This window comes from Magnolia sinica, chromosome 3 (assembly GCF_029962835.1).
Source record: "Magnolia sinica isolate HGM2019 chromosome 3, MsV1, whole genome shotgun sequence".
Lineage (NCBI taxonomy): Eukaryota > Viridiplantae > Streptophyta > Magnoliopsida > Magnoliales > Magnoliaceae > Magnolia > Magnolia sinica.
Window position 1 is genome coordinate 71,542,670 of NC_080575.1, and position 26,645 is coordinate 71,569,314.

Genomic DNA, 26,645 nt, shown 5'->3' on the forward strand with positions numbered 1-26,645 from the left:
TGTAGACAATGAAGAGGAAATACTGATCAACGATAGTGATGGTGAAGAAGAAATAGTCCCAAGTAATAGTGATACAGACGACGATTATTAAATGTACTTATGATTTACATGTCATTTTTCAATTCGAATAATTTATGTATTACATGTATATGTGAAAATTATAAGTCATGATTTATTCCTTTAATTGACTTGTTTATAATCCACATTTACAGTTGAGTCAATTTCTGATCATGTCCTCCTCCAACTGGAGCGTAGCGGAAGCATGCAGCATACTTAATCAGCTGTTGCGAATGGACTTTCTGGACCTATCTTCTTCTAGTAGGGCCAAAGAGATACCCGGTCTGGTCGATGAGTGTAGGGAGGAATATATCGACGATGACTCATGAAAGATTATACAATATCAAATAAATTCCAGAGCTGATGGAGGAATATAACAGCGGGAAACTTCGTATGGAAGATACGGTTTTGTCATTTGTACATCTGAATGGAGTCTCGAGAGACCAGATTTCTCTTATTGTGACTGACATGTTAGCTGTAATAATGTCGAGTGCTTCACGCAGCTTAACATATACTTCTGCAGTATACGATAACTTACGCAGGAAGTACTTCGGATAGTTCACCTCAAAGTTGTTTCGTATTACAATAAATGCGTGTATTTAATATAGAATGACAATGTGTAATGAAATTTTCAAAGGTTATAGATTAAAGTTTATAGTTTTATTATATTCTGCTTGCATTATAGTGTAATGGTCTAATCATATTTTAATAATCTTTCTAAGTATAAGCACAAATGCATTCTACCATCAACACTACTTGTATGATGTTTTAGTATATTTCACTTGTACCGACATTGTTTAAATTTATAAGTTCATAGCTCACACATATTCAGTGATGGCACTAGGTGGGAGATCACGTCGTTCGCGCAGTGGATCTACCCCTTCCACCCGTGATGCTGCGGAGACAGCATCGTCGTCACATGTTGCATCACAGGTGTCTGATCCCGTAATCGTACATACACCATGCACTGCATGTTAGTCTAGACATATATTTCTTTTAATGACTTCTATTTATATTTAGACTTATATTTTTTTTTGTGATAGCATCGTCGACCAACCGACGAGGATGTGGACCCACACGTGGTTTACTTTTAGAGCGACTTACGCGTGAGGGTAGGGTGATGGTAGAGTTCCCATAGGACTGCCTTAGACCTATTAGGGACAATGCTAGGTTGTTTACGTCGGAAGTTAGTGTCTTATGCCGATCTCTGATCCCCCCACTACCCCCCGTTGGGCAAACATGATAGATGATGTGCAGCAGCTCATCCGTCAGCACCTTCAGGTAAATTTTAGTAAATTAAGTTTTTTTTTGTAAAAGTTCATTTATGGTTAAGTTATTTTCTTAATAAGTTTATTGCCTTAATTTATTATTTACGAAACTACAGGATAAATTTGTTTTGGATTTGAGTGTTTCGTACATTCTCCATGCCGTCGACAACATGGTCAAGGAGAAATTCAAGGAGTACTGCGGTGACTAATACTAGCGGTACAAGCAGTGCATGAGCCACAAGGAGGGCATATTATCCGCACCGCCGCACGTGACCCATGACGACTGGCGGATACTCTGCGAGAGATTTTCGTCTGAGTCTTTTCAGGTAATATTTATATATTTACGATATCTTAAAGTAGCAATTAAATTCACAATTAATAATAATGTATTATTAATAATATGTTCAGAAGAGGAGCATTTTAAATTCTGACAATAGGGGAAAGTTAGAAGTGAACTATGTAACTGGTTGAAAGTCATTTGTACAACTTCGTCACGACATGGTAAGAAATTAGTAGTGATTATTAAGTTGATATATTTTTTCCACGCATTTATATTAACTTTATTATCCTTTTGATTATGCAGCGAGATTCCGTCACTAGCCAGGAGCCCGGACCAGTAGACTTCTACAGAGGGACTCACTATCGACAGGCGACAGGATCTTGGGTACATCCTAGTGCCAGCGAGAATTGGGTAAAAATCCTTACATTATAAAATTTAATTGCATTAAATTATAATAATGTCATTCATTATCAAAATTTATATGTTTTCATTACAGGCGGCGATGGACACCTTAGGCAGTCAGCCCACTCCCGATGGTACTCAACAGAGTGAGTCAGAGATCCTGAACGAGGTGCTTGGCACCCATTCTGGATGTGTGTAGGCTTGGCCATGGTGCCAAGCTCATGGCACCCGCTGGAGCTGCCTCCAGCCGATCCATCGTTGGCGAGAGCACCCTATGCCGAGCTGATATCGTAGAGAGAGAGGTTCAGCAGCTACGGGTCATTGTCGATGACATCAGAGAGCAGCAGGAGAGGCAAAGGGAGGAGCAGGAGAGGCAGAGGGAGGAGCAGGAGAGGAGGATCGAGATGTGCGTGTAGCATGAGCGACAGATGGTGGAGATGTTTCAGAATCTCGTTGCACGCTTACCCACCGATGCCCCACCACCTCCGCCTTCATCTGATGCCCCACCACCTCTGCCTTAATCTTTGTGAGTTTTTGTATTTTATTTATAATTTATTTTATATACGAATGTTAAACTTATATGTATTTATGCATGGATGAATGTGATATAGATAAGATTGTTTGTGTATGTATGGATGTGGTTTGTGTTTGGATGAATGTGAATGTGAATATGATGAAATATATTGTAACAAGTGTATATCAGGAATTTTTGCCTAATTTTGAAAAAAAAGAGACTTTTACCGATGAAAAATTTCACAGGTAAAAGTTTCGATCACATTTTTTACCTACGAAACATTTCGTAGGTAAAAGTTTCATCCACATTTTTTACCTACGAAAAAGATTCATCCACATTTTTACCTACGAAAAATTTCATAGGTAAAAGTTTCAATCATATTTTTTACCTACATTTTTACCTACGAAAGTTTTCGTAGGGACAAGTGACATCAACATTTTTTACCTACGAACAATTTCGTAGGTAAGTCTTACCATTGCCAGTTTTTACCTACGAAAATTTCTGTAGGGAAAAGTTGCGTCAATATTTTTTTACCTACGAAAAAGTTCGTCGATAAAAGTCCTACCATTGCCGACGAATTAATTTTTCGTCAGTAAAAGCCTTTACCCACAGTCTTTTACCGACTAATTTGCCGACAAAAAAATTCATCGGTAATACTCATTACCAACAAAAAAAGATCGTTTACCGATGAATATTTTCATCGGTAAAAGTGCAATTTCCTATAATGACAGAGATACCTCAAATCCATGAGAGAAAATAAGAAAATAGAAATAAATTCTAGAAAAATTGAAATTTCGTTGGTAGATAATAAAAATGAATTTACAACCCTTTAAATAATGATACCAAACCTTGAAAGAAGTTTCAAAATCAAACTCCAACTTGAACTCCCTATAATTCGTAACTTACTATAAATAGTAAATTTACTATTTATAGTGTCCTATTTGGCTTAACCAAGTTGTTCTCCTAATTTTTCTAAGAACTTTTCATGTTGGACACAACTCCTAAAGCTCAAAGGATAAAGAGTTATAATCTATCTAAAACTTACTATAAATAGTAAAAGCGTAATTAAAATGGATTTTTGACCATCGATCTAATAGAATTTCGCAATTTTGTCATGGGAAACCCGGCATAGCCATTTTGGTTCAATAAAGTAACTTCTCCTACCCTAAAATCATATAGGGTACGTTGAGTAACTCATTCCAGTTTGCAAGATACGTCGATTATAAGGTTCTGACTGTCCAAATCACCTTTGCCTCCGATCGGGTCTTCTTTGGTCCATCCTTGACATAAAAGTGTCCACGACCTACTCTACATCAGTTCCCTCCACTTCAAAAGAACTCATCCTTGAGTTCTCATCCTGCTTCGGTTCATGATACTCAGTTAAGTCTACGACATTGAAAGTAGATGAAATCTCCGTGTCATCTGAAAGATCAACAACGTACGCGTTGTCATTGATCTTTCGGAGTATTGGTACCAGTCTAATCTTCTTGTTCTTCAACTTGTTATAAGTCCCGATCAGAAATCTCTTCTTGCATAGATGGACCATAACTTGGTCACCTACCTCGAACACTTTTTTGTCGCTGATAGGTTGTGCACCTCATAACAATACCCGGATCAAAAGTTATGACCAACTTACGGTTCACCTTCTTTTAGTCCTACCATGTTAGGAATGTATCAGTGTCATATTCTACATCAGACCCCTCCAATTGAAAAAACTCGTCCCCGAGTTACTCAAAGGACTTCACTCATGATACTCAAATAATTTCTAGCGCCGATATTTATTAGTCTTTTCCTTGTGCTTTGCAGTAGGCTCTTGAACTGACATAATACATATACTCATGCTCTCCTTGATCTAACTAGTATGTATTATTTCATTCACTTGTGCTTGCATAATCTCACATTCTTTCTGATAATGTGGGGAATTTGACAAACTTTCCCTTGACAAGATCGATATGGTTTTGTATATCTCATATGGAAGGCAATTTCTTAGGGAGATCATCGAGTACAATTGCATTGAACTCCTTTAACACTAGTTTTAAATCTTCTGGGATGTTCACAGGCTCTATATATTTTTACTTTTCAACTAATGCATCTACATCTCTCATCTCCTCAGATTGTTTAATGAAATCATGTTTGCTTATGAGAGATTGTCCCTAAACTTTAGAAGTCTTGGGTTGGTTCTCCATTTCCATAGGGACAAGGATAATCTTTCTACCGTCTTTAATAAATATAAATATATTATCCTGACCTCTATGCGTAGCATCAATATTATTTTGCCATAGTCTACTAAGTAACTTGTGACAAGCTTTCATGTCGACTATCTCATAAAGTATTTGATCATTATATTTTTTACCAATTGAAAACGAGACAATGCATTTCTCAGTTATCTTTGTTTTGTTGATCTCCTTGATCCATTCAATTGTATATTGAGATGGGTGTCTTTCTGTTTTTTAGTCACAGCTTTTTTACTATTGTTTTTTACACGAGATTCATACTGCTTCTGTTATCAATGATCACATTACAGACTTTTTAATTTACAATGCAGCTTATTCGAAAGATGTTGTGCCGTTGTAAATCTATCTCTACCTTTGGCATGCACAATGACTTCTACACAATCAAAGTAGTGGCCCGTGATTTACCATCATTAGGTGGTGCTCTGTAAAAATCAGGATTTTGTTGTACAGCGACCACGGTCGGTTGAGCATCGCCTTGGGCTTGAAGTGGAATTAGTACATCTGCAATATGGTTGAAGGTTGCCTAAAACCCTTACATGGTCAACTGACTCTCCCGGTAGAAAGCTTCCATTTATCTCAAAAGATAACGTATCTCTAGATCACCGTCCACAAGATTTTGGTCCATACCTTTGTTATTTTCCATCGATCCGAGGGGAATCCTTTCTCTAATATTAATTGACACAGAGCTGGATGTATGAAGTTGATCACAGTCTTCCTCAAGGGGATAACTACTTTAAATCCATGGAGTTTCCCTAAACTCCTCGAAGAGATACCTTGAATCCACGAGAGAAAATAAAAAAATAGAAATAAATTCTAAAAAATTCAAAATTTCATTGGTAGATAATAGAAACGAATTTACGGCCTTTTAAATAGTGATACCAAACCTTGGAAGAAGTTTCGGAATCAAACTCCAACTCAAACTCCTTAAAATATGCTATGGTAAAGGATTTTCTTTTCTAAGATTGCGTTCATAAGTGTTTTATTATATTTTTGTAGAATGTATTTTATAATTTATTCTTTGTAATTTTTTATTACTATTTTTTAATTAATTTTTTGCCAAATCACTTATGCATGTAACTCAAGTAATAAATCACATATTTCTCATCTTCTCATATAGTTTGTTGTTGATTTGTTTTCCTCTATTATCTTCTCCTTTTTTTCTTTTCTTTTTTTTTTTTCTATTTATTACACACAAATTTTGAATATTTCATGTGCTGTCAGTATCAAATAGTATTTGATTTTGACAGCGTGTTGATTAGGCAGTGCTACTAGCCACATCAAACCACGGTAATGGAGAGCGTTAATCAATCCAAGCAAGGGAACCTCTTTAAATCACTTTTAGAATAAATTTTGGAATGTACTTTTGAACGGCACATACTCCTCCTTGATTGGTGCTTTACCTAACGATATCTCAACTTGCTCTACAGGATCATTTTCCATTTGGGCGCATTTGGTTCTTTACAATAACTCACTTTATCTCTAAAATAATCGAAGCCGATGCTTGCGCCATGGACTGAGAGAGCACAGTTTTAAGTTATGGTCCGCTCATTAAGAAAAGCCAAGATTACCGTGTGGATGGCTAGGTAGAGGTTCATAGATAAACCATTGCAACCTAATTGCGCTCGTGCAGGCGCATGCCTACAACTAACTAAGCATCACGTGAACAGAACTTACATGATATCCAGGCCATCAATCAGGTGCCCTGCCTCATGTTCACCTTGGAAGTCAGAAATTAGGTTGGTCCAAATCTTAGGTAGGCTACACCACATGGAAGAATCAGGATCGGACGCCTACTGTTAATTGTTTTTGGGCCCACCATTGTTATTATATGCAATCCAGTCCATTCATAAAACTATTCTCACCAAAAGGAAGGTGCTCTTCAAAAATCATGCCAGTTTTTTATTGCATGGGTGCTGAAAGTAGTACTATTATCGATTCTACACTATGGAGATCTAAAACTCAACCACGCCACACCACAGGGCAAGGAGGATGGGATACCAAACACAGATTTGTGTAGGGCCACCATGGGGTGTATCATTCATCGAACCCGTTAACTAGGTGTAACTCATGAGGATGAAGTGAAGAAACAGAAAATCACTCTTTTCCAAAAATCTAGTGGTCCATTATGTGTGAGCATATTGATTTCAGGAGCAAATACATTTTTTCCATTGGCGTAGTTCATTAGAGGTTTACATCGTATTGATATTTTGTATATACAGTTAAATTAAGAGATATCACATGATGGACGGAGTGGATTTAAAGCAACACTATGTAGAACCAAAGGAGCTTGTCTGTTTTACGCAGCTGCATAAACCAGGCGTTCCCACGGTACAGAGAACACTGCTTATCTATTTACAATAGAGCTGTCAACGGGCCAGCCCTGGAGTTGTTCTTGGCCCGGATTTTGAACCGTTTCGGGACAGGCCTTCGGGACGGACCTGTTCAAAAATCTGATTATGCAGGACGGCGAAAATTTCATGGCTAGTATTCATGTACCCTCTGATTTTGTACAGAGGATCCAACTGTACAACCATGCGTAATGTCCTGAAGGATCGGTCAATTGCTAGCCGCATATATCTCCTTTTCTCTCATTTTCAGCATATATTCACCATAAAGTGATCAATCTAAAATCTAAACCGTCCAAAAAGTGGGCCAAGTTAGGGATGGAATATTGCAAAAAAAAAAAAAAAACAAAAAAAAAAGAAGAAAAAATCATGAACAGAGACGAGACAAGCCATCCAATTGTTAAAAATCACATGGGCAGCATAAATAGAATGCTCGATGTCCCAGTTCAATAAAAGCCAGGACGTACCAAGAATGATTTCCAGCCATATGCTCCATCCATAATAGAGATAGTGATTTGGACGGTCTGGATCGGCATAGTTGCATTCGCATATTATAATTCCTTGTGTATTGTAAGGTAGAGCTGCCATCACCCTGCAGTACAAGTGGCACCGTAATGGACCAATTGGATCCATCCATCTGCTGCGACCTCGTGTGGAAGGCTTGTATTTTTTAAAAAATAAAAATAAACCTTCTAGACAATCAAATTCAGATATTGGTTGTTAATTTCATATATTTCCTACCATGGTGTCATGAAAAGGATTGGCTGATCGGTGTTTTTTGGACGCGGTTGCCTGCGAGGCTGCGACAGGAAGTTTAAGCAGTGGGAAGCTAGGTGGGGCCCAGTGTAATACTTGTGTGAAACTCACCCTGTCCATCCGTTTGTCCAGCTCATGTTAGAATATGAGCACTAAAAAAGAGTCAGATCCTAAACTCAAGTGGGCCGTAACTGGAAATGATTAGAGGTGGGCATCGAGTCGGGTAAGACTGAATCCGGTCTCACTCGACTTGGCCGGACATTTTCAATGCAGTGACCCGAACTCGATTCGATCCAGGACCGAGTCCGAGTCCTTTGACTCGATCCGATCCGTTGTACTCCTGGCCTGACCTGAACCGAGTCTGACTTGGTTAGGGAAACCAAGTTAGATCTGGTTGGGTATGGTTCGGATCGCTTCTGTTCTATTTTTTATTTTTATTTTTAAAATTTTTTTTTAAATGATTTTCACCGAATTTTTAAGGCCCACCATCATAACGTTTATTTTCCATCCAATCTGTTAATAAGGTCACAATTACATGGATGAAGAGGAAAAACAAATTTCATATTGATCCGAAACTTCTATGGCTCCTAAAAGAGTTTCAATGGTAGACGTTTAACCCCATTGCTTTTTTGCAGTGTGGTCCACTTGATCTTTAGATCTATCTATTTTTCGGTTCAAGCCTTAGGACGAGCCCACTAAATGGATGGACAGTTTGGATCTAACACATACCTCATGATGGGACTCACAGAACTTGCTGACATCAATACACCGGTGGTACATTGTACACCTGCCAACCCGCTTCCTTATCTTCTCTCTTTTCTTGCGTTAGAGAGCTCGGTGCTTGATGCACCTTAAGCCTTGAGCTTGAGAGGACAGATTGGCTACTCCAATACCACCAGTCGGTGCTCTATGGACCCCACCATGATGTATTTATTTCATCCATGCCGTCCATCTATTTTTGAGATCATTTTATGGTATTAAACCAAAAATGAGGTATATCCCAATCTCAAGTGGACAACATTACAGGAAAAAATATTGAATGAACATTGTGCGGATCGGATCGGATCGGTCCAGATTGGCCATTGATCCGAACTCGACTTGACGTACGGTCGGATCTGAGTGGGCCTACTCGATCCGACCCGATCCTGGCCTTTGGTTTGGATTGGATTGGGTCAGATTCTGCCCAGCTCTATAAGCGATGGGAATTAAACTTCCACCTTTGAAACATTTGTGGGGCTTCAGAAGTTTTGGATCACGCAGATAATTTTTGTGTTTTCAGTTTAGCCTAATGGGAATGACCTTATAACCAACTATTTCTCATTATGTAGCCAATTGAGTTTTGGATCTCTGCCTCATTTTCTGGCTGCTGTCTTAACATGAGCTGGAAAAACAGATGCACGGTGTGGATTTCTCACAAACATCACCACGGACGCAGGAACTTCCTTCAGTGCGGGACGTGTTATTTTTGGACACAAGCCATCTACAATATTTTCTTGTATATGGATGAACTGGATTAATCCATCGTCTTACCACATGTAATCCATCAGAGATCATCCCACCGTATTCTACTACCACGGCTCTACCATATAATCTCCCTCAACTCCTCTGCCTAGCTCCTTCTACCCTCATTTGGATGTAATGTCAATCGGGGGAAGTTCCTGCACTCAGCGTTTCAATAAAATCCAATTACTTGGTTTTTCGCAAAATGAAGATTCATTGCCTAAAATGTGGGGCAGGTCCTAAATTGGATCCAAACATGTTTCAAAATGAGGGTTTGGCATCCAAATTAGAGTTTCTCCTCCCAATCTCTGGTTTGGTCAGTGTGTACAAACAAGGCTTAAAGTTGAATTTTCTTTCACGACATTAATGTCATAATAGTCAAATATGTGAAATTGGCTGGCGCACTCCTTTCAACCATTGAAGTTAGAAATGGAATTTATAAATTATTTCTTACTCTGTCCACTTCCAGAGTCATATTTACACGGTACAACGAAGGGAGTTGAACATTCTCAGGTTATCAATTGCGACAAGTAAGCCCATGATTCAGTTATTGAGGCCATTGGTCGGTTTTGCACCGTTGTGTCCAATCTTGGGTCATTTTAAGTTGAACGTAGACTTATGTTGCAGTGTCTCTCTTTCTAACGGTCTGCCCACAAATCCAACGGTTATGATTATTATTATTATTTTTTTTATTACCATTAATAAGCTTTCTTCATGCAAAGGTTGGGGCGGAACATACTAGCGGTCTAGATTACTAATACATAGGCGTCAGTTGTTAGAATTGGAAACCCGAGTGCATTGCACAAAGCCTGGACTTCTATATAGTTTATTGAACGGTTTATAAAAAGAAAATGGTCAGTGGATGACGTGAAGAGGAAAAATCCAATAGCTAGGATAATCTGGCTTCTAGACTGTTTACCCATAATAGCCGGCATAATTTGACCCACTTACCCATCCATTATACTTCTCATGATGAGACAATGAAGAACCGTGGATGGTTGGATCTGTTGTCAGATGTCTTAAACCTGAAAATTACCGTGCACGACCGGTCGTAAGACTGCTCTGACCAGTCGTGGGAATTACACGACAAGTCGTAGCCTGCTCAACTCAAAGTCCAGCGACTTGGGTCTTTTGATGTCCGGGATGCTCGACCGGTCGAGGGGATGTCACGACCGGTCGAGGGGGTCCCACGACCAGTCGTAGCTTCGGCTCAACCAGTCGTAGTTACGCAGATTCGTTTCCGAATTTGATGCGGATTGCGGAAATTTGAGTCGCCTTTCACAAGGGTGCGAAAGGGAAGTTGCCTAAACTATAAATAGGTGTCCCTAGGGCTTTTCTAATAATGGAAAATAATTCTAAAGCTTTCTAAAGGGGTTCTAGGGAAATCAAAGGGTGTAGCAAGGGTGAGATTCGAGGTTGTTCGAATCGGGTAAGTCTTCTCTCTTGTAAGTTTCTTTTCATAGTCGATTTCTGTCACTTTGTGCCATGATTTTTTCCTGAAAGGGTTTTTCACGTTAAAACTTTGTGTTCTTCTATGATTGCTTGTTACTATTGAATTGTTATCCTAGATCTAGATCTGTGTGATTCCGCAGCACAAATTTCCAACAAGTGGTATCAAAGCAATCGTTGGGGCACAGATCTGAATTTGCAGGATTAGTAATAATGGGAAACGACAAGTTTGATATTGAGAAGTACTCGGGCAAAAATAATTTTGAGTTATGGAAGGTTAAGATGATTAGCCTGTTAACCAAGCAAGGCGAGATTAAGGCTCTTGAGGAGCGAAAATCTACCATGAAAGATGATGAATGGGAAAACCTTGATAGCAATGCTTTAGCCTTTATCCGTTTATGTCTCACGGATGAGGTTCTCTATAATATTTTGAGGGAGAAAATTGTGGCTAATTTGTGGGCGAAGTTAGAGAACATCTATGCAAAGAAGTCCTCTGAAAATCGCCTACACTTGAAGCTGCAGTATTATACCTTCAAGATGGCAGATGGTGGAGATCTAGAAGCCCATATCACCAACTTTAATAAATTGATATGCAAATTGCTGGATATGGAGGAAGTGGTCAATGATGAGGAACAAGCATGTATATTGTTGAATTCTCTTCCTGCATCATATGAGTCTTTCAGGGACACGATGTGCACCGCAAATAAAACCCTAAGTGTTGACACTGTTATCTCAGCCTTTCAAGGAAAGGCTATGAGAAAGTTAAATGATGACATGGGGCATCTTCCGATGCACTGATTACGAGGGGCAGAGATTCTGAGAGAGGTACAGGATCCTTAAGACCTAGATCCAAATCCAAGGGCAAGGGCAAAGGAAAATTAAAGTGTTGGAATTGTGGGTTGTCTGGACACATGTAGAAGGATTGTAGAAATTCTAAAACGAAGAAAGAAAATTCAGCGGCTTCTTCCAAGGAGGTCAATGTGGTCACATCTGATGAAGCATCAAGTGGTGGTGATGTTCTGTCTGTTTCCATGATTGGTCACTTACACAACAATCATAAAGACGAGTGGATACTTGATACAGGAGCATCTTATCACATGACTCCTCATCGGAGTTGGTTTGCCAATTACAAGGAATGCGATGGTGGACAGGTTTTTATGGGCAATGACAATGCCTGTAATGTTGTGGCTATTGGCACAGTGAGTATCAAGATGTTTGATGGGATGGAGCATACCTTGACTGACGTCAGGCACGTTCCTGATATGAAGAAAAGTCTGATTTCTCTCGGAGCACTCGAAGCTATAGGGTACAAGTTCACTGGTATTGATAGTGTCTTTAAAGTTTCAAAAGGGGCACTTGTGGTTATGAGAGCGCAGAGGCATGGAAACTTTTACAGGTTGATTAGGAGCACTTTGGCAGGTGGAGCGGCAGCAGCTATTGCAGACTCCACGTCTCTACGTATGAGGCATGCTCATCTAGGCCACATGAGCGAGCAGGCATGAAGGTACTTTCTGATCGGTGTTTGATTCCAGTTTTTAAAAATTCTAATTTAGATATATGCGAGCATTGTATATATGGTAAACAATATAGACTGTCTTTTAAATCTGGAAAACATGTTTGTAAGGGAGTGCTTGATTATGTGCACTCTAACGTATGGGGGTCATCGCCAGAAGTTTCCATTGGGGGGTCATCGTGGTTTGTTTCATTCATTGACGACTACTCCAGGAAAGTTTGGGTTTACTTCATGAAACGTAAATCTGAAGTTTTTACTATATTCAAGTAATGGAAGGCAATGGTAAAAAAAACAGTCAGGGCGGAAAATAAAGGTTTTAAAGACTGACAATGGTGAAAAATTTACTTGCATGTTAAGTGATTCTGCGTTGGGCAAGAACCTATGGACTGAGGCCATTAACACGGCTTGTTATTTGGTGAACTAGTCTCCTTCAATGGCAATTGAATGTAAAATTCCAGAGAAAGTATGGAGTGGTCAGAAAATCGACTACTCAGATCTACGCATATTTGGTTGTGAGGCTTACTCTCATGTACCATCAGTTGAGAGAGATAAGCTAGACCATAGGGCTAAAAAGTATATCTCTGTTGGCTATGGCATTGGTGTGAAAGGTTACAGGTTATTCGACAAGGTCACATGCAAGGTCATCACTAGCCGTGACATCAGATTTGATGAAAGCTCCCTATTTCGCAAGAATGATCAAAAGGAGTAAGAGGAACCGGAAAATGTGATCGTAGACGTCCAGATTGACACAGATAATACACAGGTAGAGACAGATGCGAAGATAGAGGTACAGGGTCAGGTGGAGCAGCCATCTGTGAGAAGGAATCCACCGCGTGATCGCAGGTTATCGGCAAGATACAGGGACGACTCTAATATTGCATATGCCCTCATTACAGATGAGAGAGACCCGCCTACCATTCAGGAGGCTCTTGATGTGCCTGATGCAGAAAAGTGGAATGCGGCGATGGATGATGAGATGGACTCATTGCAAAAAATTACACATGGGAGCTGGTGGAGCTTCCTTTGGGCCGAAAAGCGATCGGATGCAAGTGGTTATTCAAAAGGAAACAAGATAGATACAAAGCAAGGTTGGTAGCGAAGGGTTATGCTCAGAGAGAAGGAATCGACTTCACAGAGATATTCACACCAGTAGTTAAGCAGGTATCTATCAGATTCGTGTTGGCGTTGGTTACCCAATACGATCTCGAGCTAGAACAGATGGATATGAAGACTGTATTCCTGCATGGGGAATTAGAAGAGTAGATCTACATGAAGCAATCAGAGGTCTACGAAGTTAAAGGGGCAGAGAAAAAGGTTTGCAGGTTAATGAGGTCGTTGTACGGCCTGAAATAGTCGCCTAAATAGTGGTATAAAAAATTTGATTCTTTCATGGTAAGTCAGAAATTTACTCGGAGTGAATACAATCATTATGTCTATTTCAAGACACTGAGTGTTAAAAAATTCATCATCCTAGTACTGTATGTTGATGATATGTTGATCGCCTGTCATGATATGTTTGAAATCAACGTACTGAAGACTCAGTTATCAGGGACATTCATGATGAAAGATTTGGGACTACAAAGAGGGTTCTCGGCATAAATATTCATAGAGACAGGAAGTGGAGCAGGCTTTGATTGTCACAGGCAGAATACCTTGAAAAGGTATTGATCAAGTATGGGATGGATCAGGCAAAGTCGGTAAGCGTTCCCCACGCAGCTCACTTCAAGCTTTCCTCAGAACAATGTCCTAAATCCAATGAGGAAAAGCAGGTTATGTCTTATGTGCCCTATTCAAATGCGGTTAGCGCGCAGTTTAATGTATGTCATGGTCTGTACGAGACTGAATATTTCACAGGAAGTCGGTGTTGTGAGTAGATACATGTCAAACCCTGGCAAGCAACATTGGGAAGCAGTGAAATGGTTACTTCGATATATTCGAGATACGAAAGACTACATCTTAACTTTTGAGAAAACAGGGACAAAGTTGGTAAGGTATGTGGATTCTGACTACGCAGGCAGTATAGATTCCAAGAAGTCTACTTCAGGATACTCGTTTGTACTATCAGGTGGAGCAATCAGTTGGATGTCGAAGTTTCAGTCTGTGGTGGCTCTTTTCACGACCGAAGCAGAATATATGGCAGTGACGAAAGCGTTTAAAGAAGGTGTTTAGCTCAGAGGCATGATAAATCAGTTGGAACTTCAGCATGAGCCCGTGCCGGTTAACTGTGACAGCGAGAGCGCTATCAATTTGGCTAAAAATTTTATTTATCACTCACGTACTAAACACATTGATATTCGTCATCACTTTATTCGACAGGTGCTTGAGGAAGGAGACGTCACACTGGAAAAGATTCACACTAGCGTGAATCCAGCAGACATGCTCACCAAGGTCATTCTTACAAAGAAGTTCAAGCTCTGTGTAACTTCTCTGGGCTTGGCGATAGTGTAAAAGAAGGTCAGAGTATGCACGAGAAGCATTGATTGAAGCTATGATGCGATGAAGAGATAAGAGAAAAGGTCCAGGAGCTACACAGTTGAAGATTGAAGACATGGTAGAGATTGTTGTCAGATGTATTAAATCTGAAAATTACTGTGCACGACCGGTCGTGAGACTGCTACGACCAGTCGTGGGAGTTACACGACCAGTGGTAGCCTGCTCGACTTAAAGTCTAGCGACTTGGGTCTTTTGATGTCCGGGATGCTTGACCGGTCGAGGGGATGTCACGATCGGTCGAGGGGGTCCCATGACCAGTGGTAGCCTTGGCTCGACCAGTCGTGATTATGCAAATTCATTTCCGAATTTGATGCGGATTGCAGAAATTTGAGTCGCCTTTCACAAGGGTGCGAAAGGGAAGTTGCCTAAACTATAAATAGGTGTCCTTAGGGCTTTTCTAATAATGAGAAATAATTCTAAAGCTTTTTAAAGGGGTTCTAGGGAAATCAAAGGGTGTAGCAAGGGTGAGATTTGAGGTTATTCGAATCGAGTAAGTCCTCTCTCTTGTAAGTTTCTTTTCATAGTGGATTTTTGTCGCTTTGTGCCATGGTTTTTTTCCGAAAGGGTTTTCCACATTAAAACTTTGTGTTCTTCTATGATTGCTTGTTACTATTGAATTGTTATCCTAGATCTAGATATGTGTGATTCTGTAGCATAAATCCCCAATAGGATCTTGACGCAGGGAGGGACGCAACAAGGTCAATCACCGTCTTCCTGGAGGGATATGTACGGATCCATAGAGCTCTTAGACTCCTCACAAAGCTTTCTCGAATCTACAAGATTAAAAGTAGAAATAATTTCTAGTAATTCAAAATAATTGATTGATGATAAAAATCAAAATTACAATTCCAATTCAAACTTAAGGCGGAGTTTTAGACTTAAACTCCAACTCAACCAACTCAAACACCTTAAAAACATGACTTATTATAAATAGTATACCTATTAAATAGCTTATTTCTATTCCTACAAGACTTTATGATTTTCAACTAAAAACAGAAACAACAAGTATTCAATTTGGCCCAACCATGTTATTCTCTTAACTTTTCTAAGCGTTATTCATGTTGGGCATGACTTCTACAACTCAAATGATCAAAAGTCATACTCAAAATAAATTTTACTATTTATAGTAAAAAACGAAATTAAACGAAACTTTTGACCGGCGATAGGATGGAATCTCGCATGATCTAGCATCAGCAAACTGCGTAGCAGGGTTGGTTGGCTTAAGTAGGTTCTCCTACCCTAAAATCATATATAATATGTTTGTGAGATACAACTGTTTAAAGTTTCTAATGGTCCAGATTATTTCCGCCTCCAATCAAAACTTGTCTGGTCCATCTTTGCCATGAAAGTGTGTGACCTGCTCTACATTAGATGTACATTTGTAGTGTAAATTAGGTCTTTATGCATCACCGAGCAAAAGTACCACCTCGATGTAACTAATCTAATGATCTAATCAATGGTCTATAAAATGAAAAGCCAAGATACCTTATGCATGAATAGAATTGTTGGTTTGGTGGGTTCTCTGCATGGATCCCTCTTTAACTAGATCACGGCTCTTGTGGTGGTGCATCAGACTCAACACTAGGCTTGGAAGACAAATAAAAGACCATTTGTTAATCAATAAGCAGGGTGATATTGTATTAGTGGTAGGACAAAATAGGGTAAATGTTGTCAGACAATATGCCAGTCAGAACTATCTATCTAATGGGCCCCAACGTGTATGTATCACCAATGGCCCATACTTAAAAAAAGAATAGAAGGAAAAAAGAAAAGAAAAGAAAAAACATCTATCAGACAATCCTAGCTACCATCTATCTTGGTTTTAGAATTGTTCAAGCACTATAACTTGTAGTCAATAAGATCTTTACCGCCAACTTACCACTTGTGTGAAGGAACTTTTCGATGCGAATGGTGAGGCCCATAATAAATATCACCTAAATAAAAATTGGGCATGTTCGTTCATCAGATGGGAGATTTATGTTAAGTCCGGCCGTCGGTTGACTACTGATTCAGATAGTGTTGCCAACCTGATGAGCAGACCAGCTTCATTTTTGTGCTAGGTGATCGGGTGGCGGGACTACCATTTGCATGGTTGATGGAGAGCAGGTCGCGGACACTTTCATGGCCAAGATGGACCAGAGAAGGCCCGATCGGAGGTGGAGGTGATCAGGACTCTCAGAACTTTAAAACAGTCGTATCTCGCAAATCGAAATGAGTTTTTCGACGTATCATATACGATTTTGGGGTAAGAGATGCTACTTATCCAACCAACCCTGCTACACCGGGTTGCCTAAGCCAGATTTACGAGATTCCATCATATTGACGGTCAAAAGTCCATTTTACTTCCATTTTTACTCTAAATAATAAGTTTTAATTTGATCATAACTTTTGATCCTTTCAGTTTTAGGAGTCATGCCCAACATGAAAATGACTTAGAAAAATTAGGAGAATAAGGTGGTTAGGCCAAATTGGATACTTATTATTTTTTACCAAAAACCATGAAGTTTGGTAGGAATCACAACCGTATATAAATAGTAATTTACTATTTATAGTAAGTCACGTTCTTAGGAAGTTTGAGCTAGAGTTTGAGTCTGAAACTCCGTCCTAAGTTTGAGTTCACTATTTAAAGGATTGTAAATTCATTGTTTTAATCAATCAATTTATTTTGAATTATTAGAAATTATTTCTGTTTTCATTCATCGTGGATTCGAGGAATCTTTGTGAGGATTCCAGAGAAGCTATGTGGATTTGGAGTAGTAATCCCTGAGGAATATGGTGATCAGCCTCATCACATCCTTTCTTGAGTCAATGGTAGGGATTTTTCCACACTTATGGCTTATTAGCAGGAAATGTTGATGCATGGATGGATGTGATGAGGCCGATCACTGTCTTCCTTTGGGGGATAACTACTCCAAATCCACGGAGCTTATTTGGACACCTCACAAAGATACCTCGAATCTATGAGAAAAAAAAAAGAAAATATAAATAAATTTTAGAAAATTTAAATTTTCATTGGTAGATAATAAAAATGAATTTACAACCCTTTAAATAGTGATACCAAACCTTGGAAGAAGTTTCAAAATCAAACTCCAACTCAAACTCCTTAAAATTCGTAACTTACTATAAAAAGTAAATTTACTATTTATAGTGTCCTATTTGGCTTAACCATGTTGTTCTCCTAATTTTTCTAAGAACTTTTCATGTTGGACACAACTCCTACAGCTCAACGGATGAAGAGTTATAATCTATCTAAAACTTACTATAAATAGTAAAAGCAGAAATAAAATGGATTTTTGACCATCGATCTGATAGAATCTCACAAATTTGTTATGGAAAACCTGGCATAGCCATTTTGGTTGGATAAAGTAGCTTCTCCTACCCAAAATCATATATAGTACGTCAAGTAACTCATTCCAGTTTGCAAGATACGCCTGTTGTAAGGTTCTGACGGTTCGGATCACCTTCTCCTTCGATTAAGCCTTCTTTGGTCCATCCTGGACATGAAACTATCCACAACCCGCTCTTCATCAGTCCCGTCTAGTTCAAAAGAACTCATCCTCGAGTTCTCGTCCCGCTTCGGTTTATGATAATCGGTCAGATCTGCGACGTTGAAAGTACGCGAAATCTCCATGTCATCCTGAAGATCAACAATGTACGCATTGTCATTGATCTTTCGGATGATCGGGACTGGTCTAATCTTATTGTTCTTTAACTTGTTGCAAGTCCCGATCAGAAATCTCTCCTTATGTAGATGGACCATAACTTGGTCACCTACCTCGAACATATTTTTATCGCCGATAGGTTGTGCACCCCATAACAATACTCGGATGAAAAGTTATGACCAATTTACGGTTCACCTTCTGTTAGTCCAACCATGCTAGGAATGTATTAGTGTCATGTCCTACATCAGACTCCTCCACTTGAAAAAAACTCGTCCTCGAGTTACTTAAGGTACTTCGCTCATGACACTCAAATAATTTCTGGCACCGATGTTTATCAGTCTTTTTCTTGTGCTTTGCATTAGGCTCTTGAGCTGACACAATACATATACTCATGCTCTCCTTGATATAACTAGTATGTATTATTTCCTTCACTTGTGTCTGCAAGATCTCACATTCTTTCTGATAATGCGGGGAATTTGGTAAACTTTTCCCTGAGACAAGATCAATATGGTTTTGTATATATATCTCATATGAAAGGCAGTTCCTTGGGGAGTTCATCGAGCATAATCACATTAAACTCCTTCAACATTGGTTTTAAATCTTCTAGGATGTTCACAGGCTCTATATATTTTTACTTTTCAACTAATGCATCTACATCTCCTATCTCCTCAGATTGTTTAACGAAATCATGTTTGCTTATGAGAGATTGTCCCTTTACTTTAGAAGTCTTGGGTTGGTTCTCCATTTCCATAGGGACAAGGATAATCTTTCTACCATCTTTAAGAAATATAAATATGTTACCCCGACCTCTATGCATAGCATTAATATTATTTTACCATAGTCGACTAAGTAACATGTGACAAACTTTTATATCGACTATGTCACAAAGTACTTGATCTTTATAATTTTTACCAATTGAAAACAAGACAGTGCATTGCTCGATTACCTCTGTTTTGTTGACCTCCTTGATCCATCCAATTATATACGGAGATGAGTGCTTTTCTGTTTTCGGTTGCAGCTGTCATCGATGATCCTCACTGCTCCTGTCATCGATGATCACATTACGGACTTTTTGTTTCACAATGCAGAAAGATGTTGTACTGCTATAAATCTATCACTACCTTTGGCATGTACGACATCTTCTACACAATCAAAGTAGTGGCCTACGATTCACTATCATTGGGTGGTGCTTTGTGAAATCGGGATTTTATTGTACAGTGATCACGGGCAGTTGAGCATCACTTTGGGCTTAAGGTGGAATTAACCATCCGTAATATGTTGCATGGTTAACTGACTCTCTCAGTGGAAAGCTTCCATTCTTTTCAAAAGATAACGCATCCCTAGATCACCGTCCACAGGATTTTGGTCCATACCTTCATTATTTTTCATCGATCCGAGGGGAGTCCTCGCTCTAATATCAACTGACATAGAGATGAACATGATGTCGATCATTATCTTCCGCAAGGGGATAACTACTTTGAATCCATGAAGTTTCTCTGAACTCCTCAAAGAGATACCTCAAATCCACGAGGGAAAATAAGAAAATAGAAATAAATTCTAAAAAATTTGAAATTTCATTGGTAGATAATAAAAACGAATTTACGACCCTTTAAATAGTGATACCAAACCTTGGAAGAGGTTTTAAAATTAAACTCCAACTCAAACTCCTTAAAATTCGTAACTTACTATAAATAGTAAATTTACTATTTATCGTAAGCGTCCTATTTGGATTAACCATCTTATTCTCCTAATTTTTTAAGCACTTTTCATGATAGACATGTTGAGTGTCAAATATTGCATATTTTTCCCCATTTATATCTTGGTTTTATGAACATGATAATGCTTAATGGTATATTTATACATATTTGTGTTGCAAGGTGAATCTGAAAGCTTGGATTGAAAAAAATGTTAAAAGCATGGATTTGATGCTCAAGAATCACCAAGGCAAGGGATGGATCTCAAGAGACTAAGATTGAAGAATTCACATGCTAAAGATCTAAGGAAACCAAGTGATGAAGGAGGAGAATCGAAGATTTGAAGTGAAGAAAAGGAATCCTGAAAACAGATTTCGGGATCAGAAAAGTATAGTTTTGAAAAACTACCAAAATAAACTTCGATCATATCGAAGGTACTCAAGTGCATCGAAGGTACTTAGATGTATCGAAGGTGCAATCGAGAACTGTAGGATTTTTAAGCTAAACTCGCTGGACAGTTCTGGACCAGTTTCGATTATATCGAAGGTACTTTGATGAATCGAAGCTTTCATAGAAGCTTATATAGAAAGACCTTTGATGCATCCAAGCTGTTACGCGGAGCTTATGTAGACTGCTTAAATTTGAGGCGGTTTCTGGATTCTTCCAACTCGATGCGAAAGTTGGAGTTCCCCAACTATAAATAAGACCTCCTACGATGCTCCAAAGCATCTTCTAGGGCTCGAGAAGTGGAGTAAAAGGGTGGAGCCACTGTCCGAAAGTTTTTCTTCTCCTTCCTTAGTTGTTGTTATGCTTTAATAAAGATATTTTAATTCAATCATGTCTACGGTTGGCTAAACACCTTAGCTAAGGCTAAGAGGTGAAGCTTGTAGCGTGATTGGGATGTTTTCTTTACTTTGATTCATGTTTTTATTGAACCTTATGGATTCTAGTTCTTTATTAAGGAATATTTTTATTTTTAATGGTTTAGTGTGACAAATTATAATAGATCTGCAATTTCTTTGAATATCTTCTTTTCCTGATTTGAGATTGAGAAATTAGTAAGTCCCGTTGTTCACCATCGTTCCTGGGGCTTGGTAGGATGATGAAATCCTTCATAATCTTCACAATTTTCCTATGATTGGCTGTGGGATTAGTATATCCTATTGTTTACCATTGTCTCCTAGGCATGATTGGTTGATGAAATCACTTCCAATCCTCACAACTCTCATATGTTAAGACTAGGTTTATGAGAAGTTCAGAGATCTGGCCATCTCTTCTTTCTCTCACTGGATAAGATAGGACTCTAATTCCAGTTGGATCTCTTGAATTATACAAGGTAGCCTCCCTATTACTACAAGTGGATCCTTGGCACCCTAGTTACCACCTTTAAATTGACTGTTTAACTATATTCACAATTACCTCTTTTAATTTATATTTTAGATTTAGATTTTGATATTCTTCTAGTTCTGATTCTAGTTAAATTCAGAAACGTACGAGATTAGTCCCTATGAATTTAACTTCGGTCTCACCGAGATTATTACTACATCGCGACTCTACACTTGGGGCTGTGAATAAGTTTTTAGAGCCGTTGCCGGGGACTAATGGTTGCATTTTTCTGAATTTAATTAGTTTTAGAATTAAGTTAAGATTAGGGTTAACTTTCTATTTTATTTTTATGTTAACAATTTTTTTTTGTTTTGCTTTTAGAAACTAACTTTGTTTTTTGTTTTGTAGGATTCTAACATAGCAACTTTTACTCAACCTTCCCTATTATTTTTTCTAGATGTCTTCTTTGTTTCATTTCATCTAGTTTTTCTTCTAGGTTTAATTTTTATTCTAGGTTAAAATTTTCTTATTTTCTAAATTTTTCTAATCTAGGGTTTTTAAAACTTTCTAATTTTAGAATTTTATTTTTAGGATTTTTCTATATTTTTTTAGGAACTAACTTTGTTTACTGATCTTTTAAGATCTTCAATTATAATCTTTTCTTCCAGTAACTTCTTCCCTCTACTTACTGTCCATATTGTTGTAGAATTTTTTTTAGAATTAGATTCAGAATTAGGGTTTAACCATGTATATGCAAGAATGGAAACGTCAGTATGCTGAGCTAGTTCTAGAAAATGCGAGACATTATGAAGGGTTGTCAGATGATTTTGTTAGAAAACAACCTATGTCTCAAAATTTTTCTCAAAGCGTGATTGAGACTTGACCGGAATATAATGCTCCACCAGTTAGGAAGTCTCTACACGATCATATGCGGGAGAATAATTACACCCCACCGATTAAGAGAATAGTACGTGATTATTGGGGTGAGAACTATTATCACCCATTGAACAAAAAGAAAATAATGTGAGATTATATTATGGGTGATAATGTATATCAACATAACCATCAAACTCTCCCACCCATGACCCGTATGACTACGATCAGTGAAAACATCGATATTGGGAAGATGAACTAGCAATACTTCACAGTGACAATTCTCTTGGATCCTCTACATTTGAAATCCAACCAGAAACGATCCAAGAGGATTCACTTCAGAGTTACATAGACTATCTTGCATGCATTAGAAAAACATTAGAAGCACTTGAATTTCACCTCGATAAGATAGAGGAGGCTAGGTTATCACAGCCTCAACCCAATCCAGAAATACAATGCGATGAAAGTGATCTTAACTCGCTTGTGGAGAGTACTGAAATTAAAAATGAGGAGTTGGATTGTGTTGATGAGTATATGGTTCAAATTTCCGAGGAGTCGATCTCGATGACTATCCAATGTAAAGATCAAGAGACATGTATATCTTTCAAATATAATGACGCTGACTCACTCCAACCACATGACACACTTAACTTCAATGAGGAGGAAGAGGCTAGTTTATTCGAGTCTCAAGCCAACCTAGAAACCGAATGTAAGGAAAGTGATCCCATCCCACTTGTGAATTGCATTGAATTGGAAAATGATGAAGAATGGGATGACAGTCATGAGTTTACAGTCCAAATTCCCATGGAATCAATCTCAAGTTTGGTCCAGGTCAATGATAAAGAGGTATAGGAAGTTGTAGACCATAATGATCTACTACACCTATCTGACATGTCTAATTTAAATGTGGAGGATGAGCCCCTTTCAACCAACCCTTCCAACTCTTAGGAGGCATGTTTAGACCACTCTCCTTATTTAAATTATAATATGGTTAGGGAGATGGACGAGTTGCTCGATAGGACTCTGAAATTTGAAACCACCCAGTGGAAGCCACCATCTGAGTTGTCAACCCTTGATGATATAATGCCTTTACTGAGTAGTACCAATGAACAGAGTCTTTACATCAATTCTTCACTTGCTGATCCTTAATCTACCTATGTAAGGTAGGGCAAGATACATCCGGTGATGATTTATTCTCACCCAGATGAAGAGCAAGAGAACATGCTTCCATCCACTTTCCAAGACAATAGAATCCTTGGGTAGGTCATCACAGACTTCAACATGGAGAATGAGTCCCTCTCAACTGAATCTCTCAACTCTCTAGAAGATTGATTGGCGCACTTTACAGATTCAGATGATCCCATGATAAAAGAAATAGCGGATGCCTTGCAAGACAATGCCTCGGTAGTTATCACTGATCGAGAGAACCCTCATTCTGATGCCCCTCTATCCACGAATCCTGAATGTTTACCATCAAAGGAGGAGGAGTTGACAATTGAACCGAAGCCTGAAACTTCAGAATGTGTTGAGACTACACCACCTACTGAGAATTTTTCTAAATTTCATCTACTTATAGTCTCTGATTCACCATGCTATCCTAACATTGAAACTTTTTCTGTCACAGGTGAATCATATATACTTTGGACACCTCAAAAAATTAAAAAGAAACTTTATGCTGAGATCCATAAATTTCTCTGGACATTCATGTTACAGGGCATCTAAGCCTATTGCAAAAAGGGCTTTTGGATGATTTTGTTGAGAAACCTACTGAGAAATTTATCAAGATACTGGCCGGAGTAGGAACCTTGCTGCATGATTGAGTAAATTTCCTTGCTTTCCTAGTTTATGATTAGAATTTATTACTTTCATAGGATTAAAGTAGTTTGCTTTTGGTTTGTTTAGTCTTTGTGCTAACCCATCTTCACACCGAGATCCTTAGAATAACGTAAATTCTACTTCTTCAAGTACTACCTTTCCATCATTTCTCTTCTTCTTTTTTTTTTTCGTTGTCTCATATGCATTGCATGCTTATATCTTTTACATTGAGGATAATGTAGATTTTAGGTTGGGAGTGTGACTTAGGTAAACTAATCAATATTTTCTTAGTTTTAAGCAAATAACTGGGGAAATTTTTCAATTTTTCCAGATAAAAATTTATGTATTTAAGAATGCTTTGAGTATGATGATAAGATAGGAAGTGAATTTTGAATTGTTGAACTTTAATCAACTAAGTAGCCTATCACTTACGGTTCTTACACTCAATTGATTAAGAGGAAGTTTGAATATTGTATCAATCCAAATCATAAGACACGTTCAATTCACCTTCTGTAAATAGTACTAGATTTTCTGATTGTTAGTATGATGATCATTGAAAGATATTGAGAATCAAGTCTGGAGAATTTTATCTACCTTAAAAGATGAAAAGAACCAGTTAAAAAATAGTGAGATCGACAAAAAGGTCATGAAAAAGAATAGAAAAAGAATGAAAAATCTAAAAAAGAATGAAAATGAAAAGACTAAATGAATACAAGTGACCGTTGATATAAAATCAAAACTTAGAAAAAGAAGGAGAAGGGGATAAGTTCGGATTCAGTACTTGATTATTCAATAAATCTTGAAGTGATGAGCATGGCTAACATTGATTTTATGGAAAAAATAGTACTTTTATGGGAAGTAAATTGATTTTCACTTAGCACATTGAAAAACTTGATATATGAACTTATGATTTGAAGAAATTGATAAAGAACCTATTTGATTGATTGCCTATTTGATTCGGCTTTAGGTCTTCAAAATCCCACTCTCTCGTCTTAATCCTACTCATTCATACTTGTTTCCACAAAAGATTATTTTCTAAAAAAAGTTTGAACATGGAGAATTGAAGATTATTTCATGCATGTTTTGCTCGGACTAACAAAATGCTGGTTGCGGAGTGTGTTGAGTGTCAAATATTGTATATTTTTCTCCATTTATATCTTGGTTTTATGAACATAATAATGCTTAATGGTATATTTTATACATGCTTGTGTTGCAAGGTGAATCTGCGAGCTTATATTGAAAAGAATATTAAAAGCATGGATTTGATGCTCAAGAATCACCAAGGCAAGGGATGGATCTTAGGAGACTAAGATTGAAGAATTCATATGCCAAAGATCTAAGGCAACCAAGTGATGAAGGAAGATAATAGAAGATTTAAAGTGAAGAAAATGAATCCTGAAAATTGTCCTGAAAATAGATTCTAGAACCAGAAAAGTATAGTTCTAGAAAACTGCCAAAATAAACTTTGATCATAACGAAGGTACTTAGATGCATCAAAGATCATATCAAAGGTACTTAGATGTATCAAAGGTGCAATCGAGAATTGTAAATTTTTAAGCCAAACTCACTGATAGTTCTGGACTAGTTTCGATTATATCGAAGGTACTTCAATGAATCAAAGCTTCCATCGAAGCTTATATCGAAAGCCCTTCGATGCATCGAAGCTGTTAAGCGAAGCCTACACAGACTGCGTAAATTTGAGGTGATTTCTGGATTCTTCCAACTCGGTGCAAAAGTTGAAGTTCCCCGACTATAAATAGGACCTCCTAAGATGCTCCAAAGCATCTTTTAGGGTTTAAGGAGTGAAGCAAAAGGGTGGAGCCACCGTCCAAGAGTTTTTCTTTTCCTTCTTTAGTTGTTTTTATGCTTTTCTTAAGAGATTTTAGTTTAATCATGTCTATGGTTGGCTAAACCTCTTAGTTAGGGCTAAGAGGTAAAGCTTGTATCGTGATTGGGATGTTTACTTTTCTTTTATTTATGTTTTTATTGAACCATATGGATTAAAGTTTTTTATTAAAGAATATTTTTAGTTTTTAATGGTTTGTTGTGACAAATTACAATAGATCTGCAATTGCTTTGAATATTTTCTTTTCCTGATTTGAGATTGTGAAATTAGTAAGTTCCGTTGTTCACCATCGTCCATTGGGCATGGTAGGGTGATGGAATCTTTCATAATCTTTACAATTCTCTTATGATTGGTTGTGGGATTGGTATATCTTATTATTTGCCATTATCTCCTAGGCATGGTTGGGTGATAGAATCACTTCCAATCCTCACAACTCTCATCTGTTAAGACTAGGTTCATGAGAAGTTCAGAGATTTGACCGTCTCTTCTCTCTCTAACTGGATAAGATAGGACTCCAATTTCAGTTGGATCTCTTGAATTAAGCAAGGTAGCCTCTCATTTGCTAGAAGTGGATCCTTAGCACCCTAATTACTACCTTTAAATTGATTGTTTAACTAT

General features: G+C 38.0%; 1 long non-coding RNA gene across 1 annotated transcript; it reads left to right on the forward strand.

Annotated features, from left to right (window-relative positions):
* The first annotated feature begins 1,516 nt into the window (after window positions 1-1,516).
* On the forward strand, window positions 1,517-2,237 carry LOC131238540 (uncharacterized). The gene is made up of 4 exons (XR_009167904.1): window positions 1,517-1,651; window positions 1,734-1,826; window positions 1,909-2,016; window positions 2,102-2,237. It is a non-coding gene; the product is annotated as an uncharacterized LOC131238540 (long non-coding RNA).
* Window positions 2,238-26,645: the final 24,408 nt, after the last annotated feature.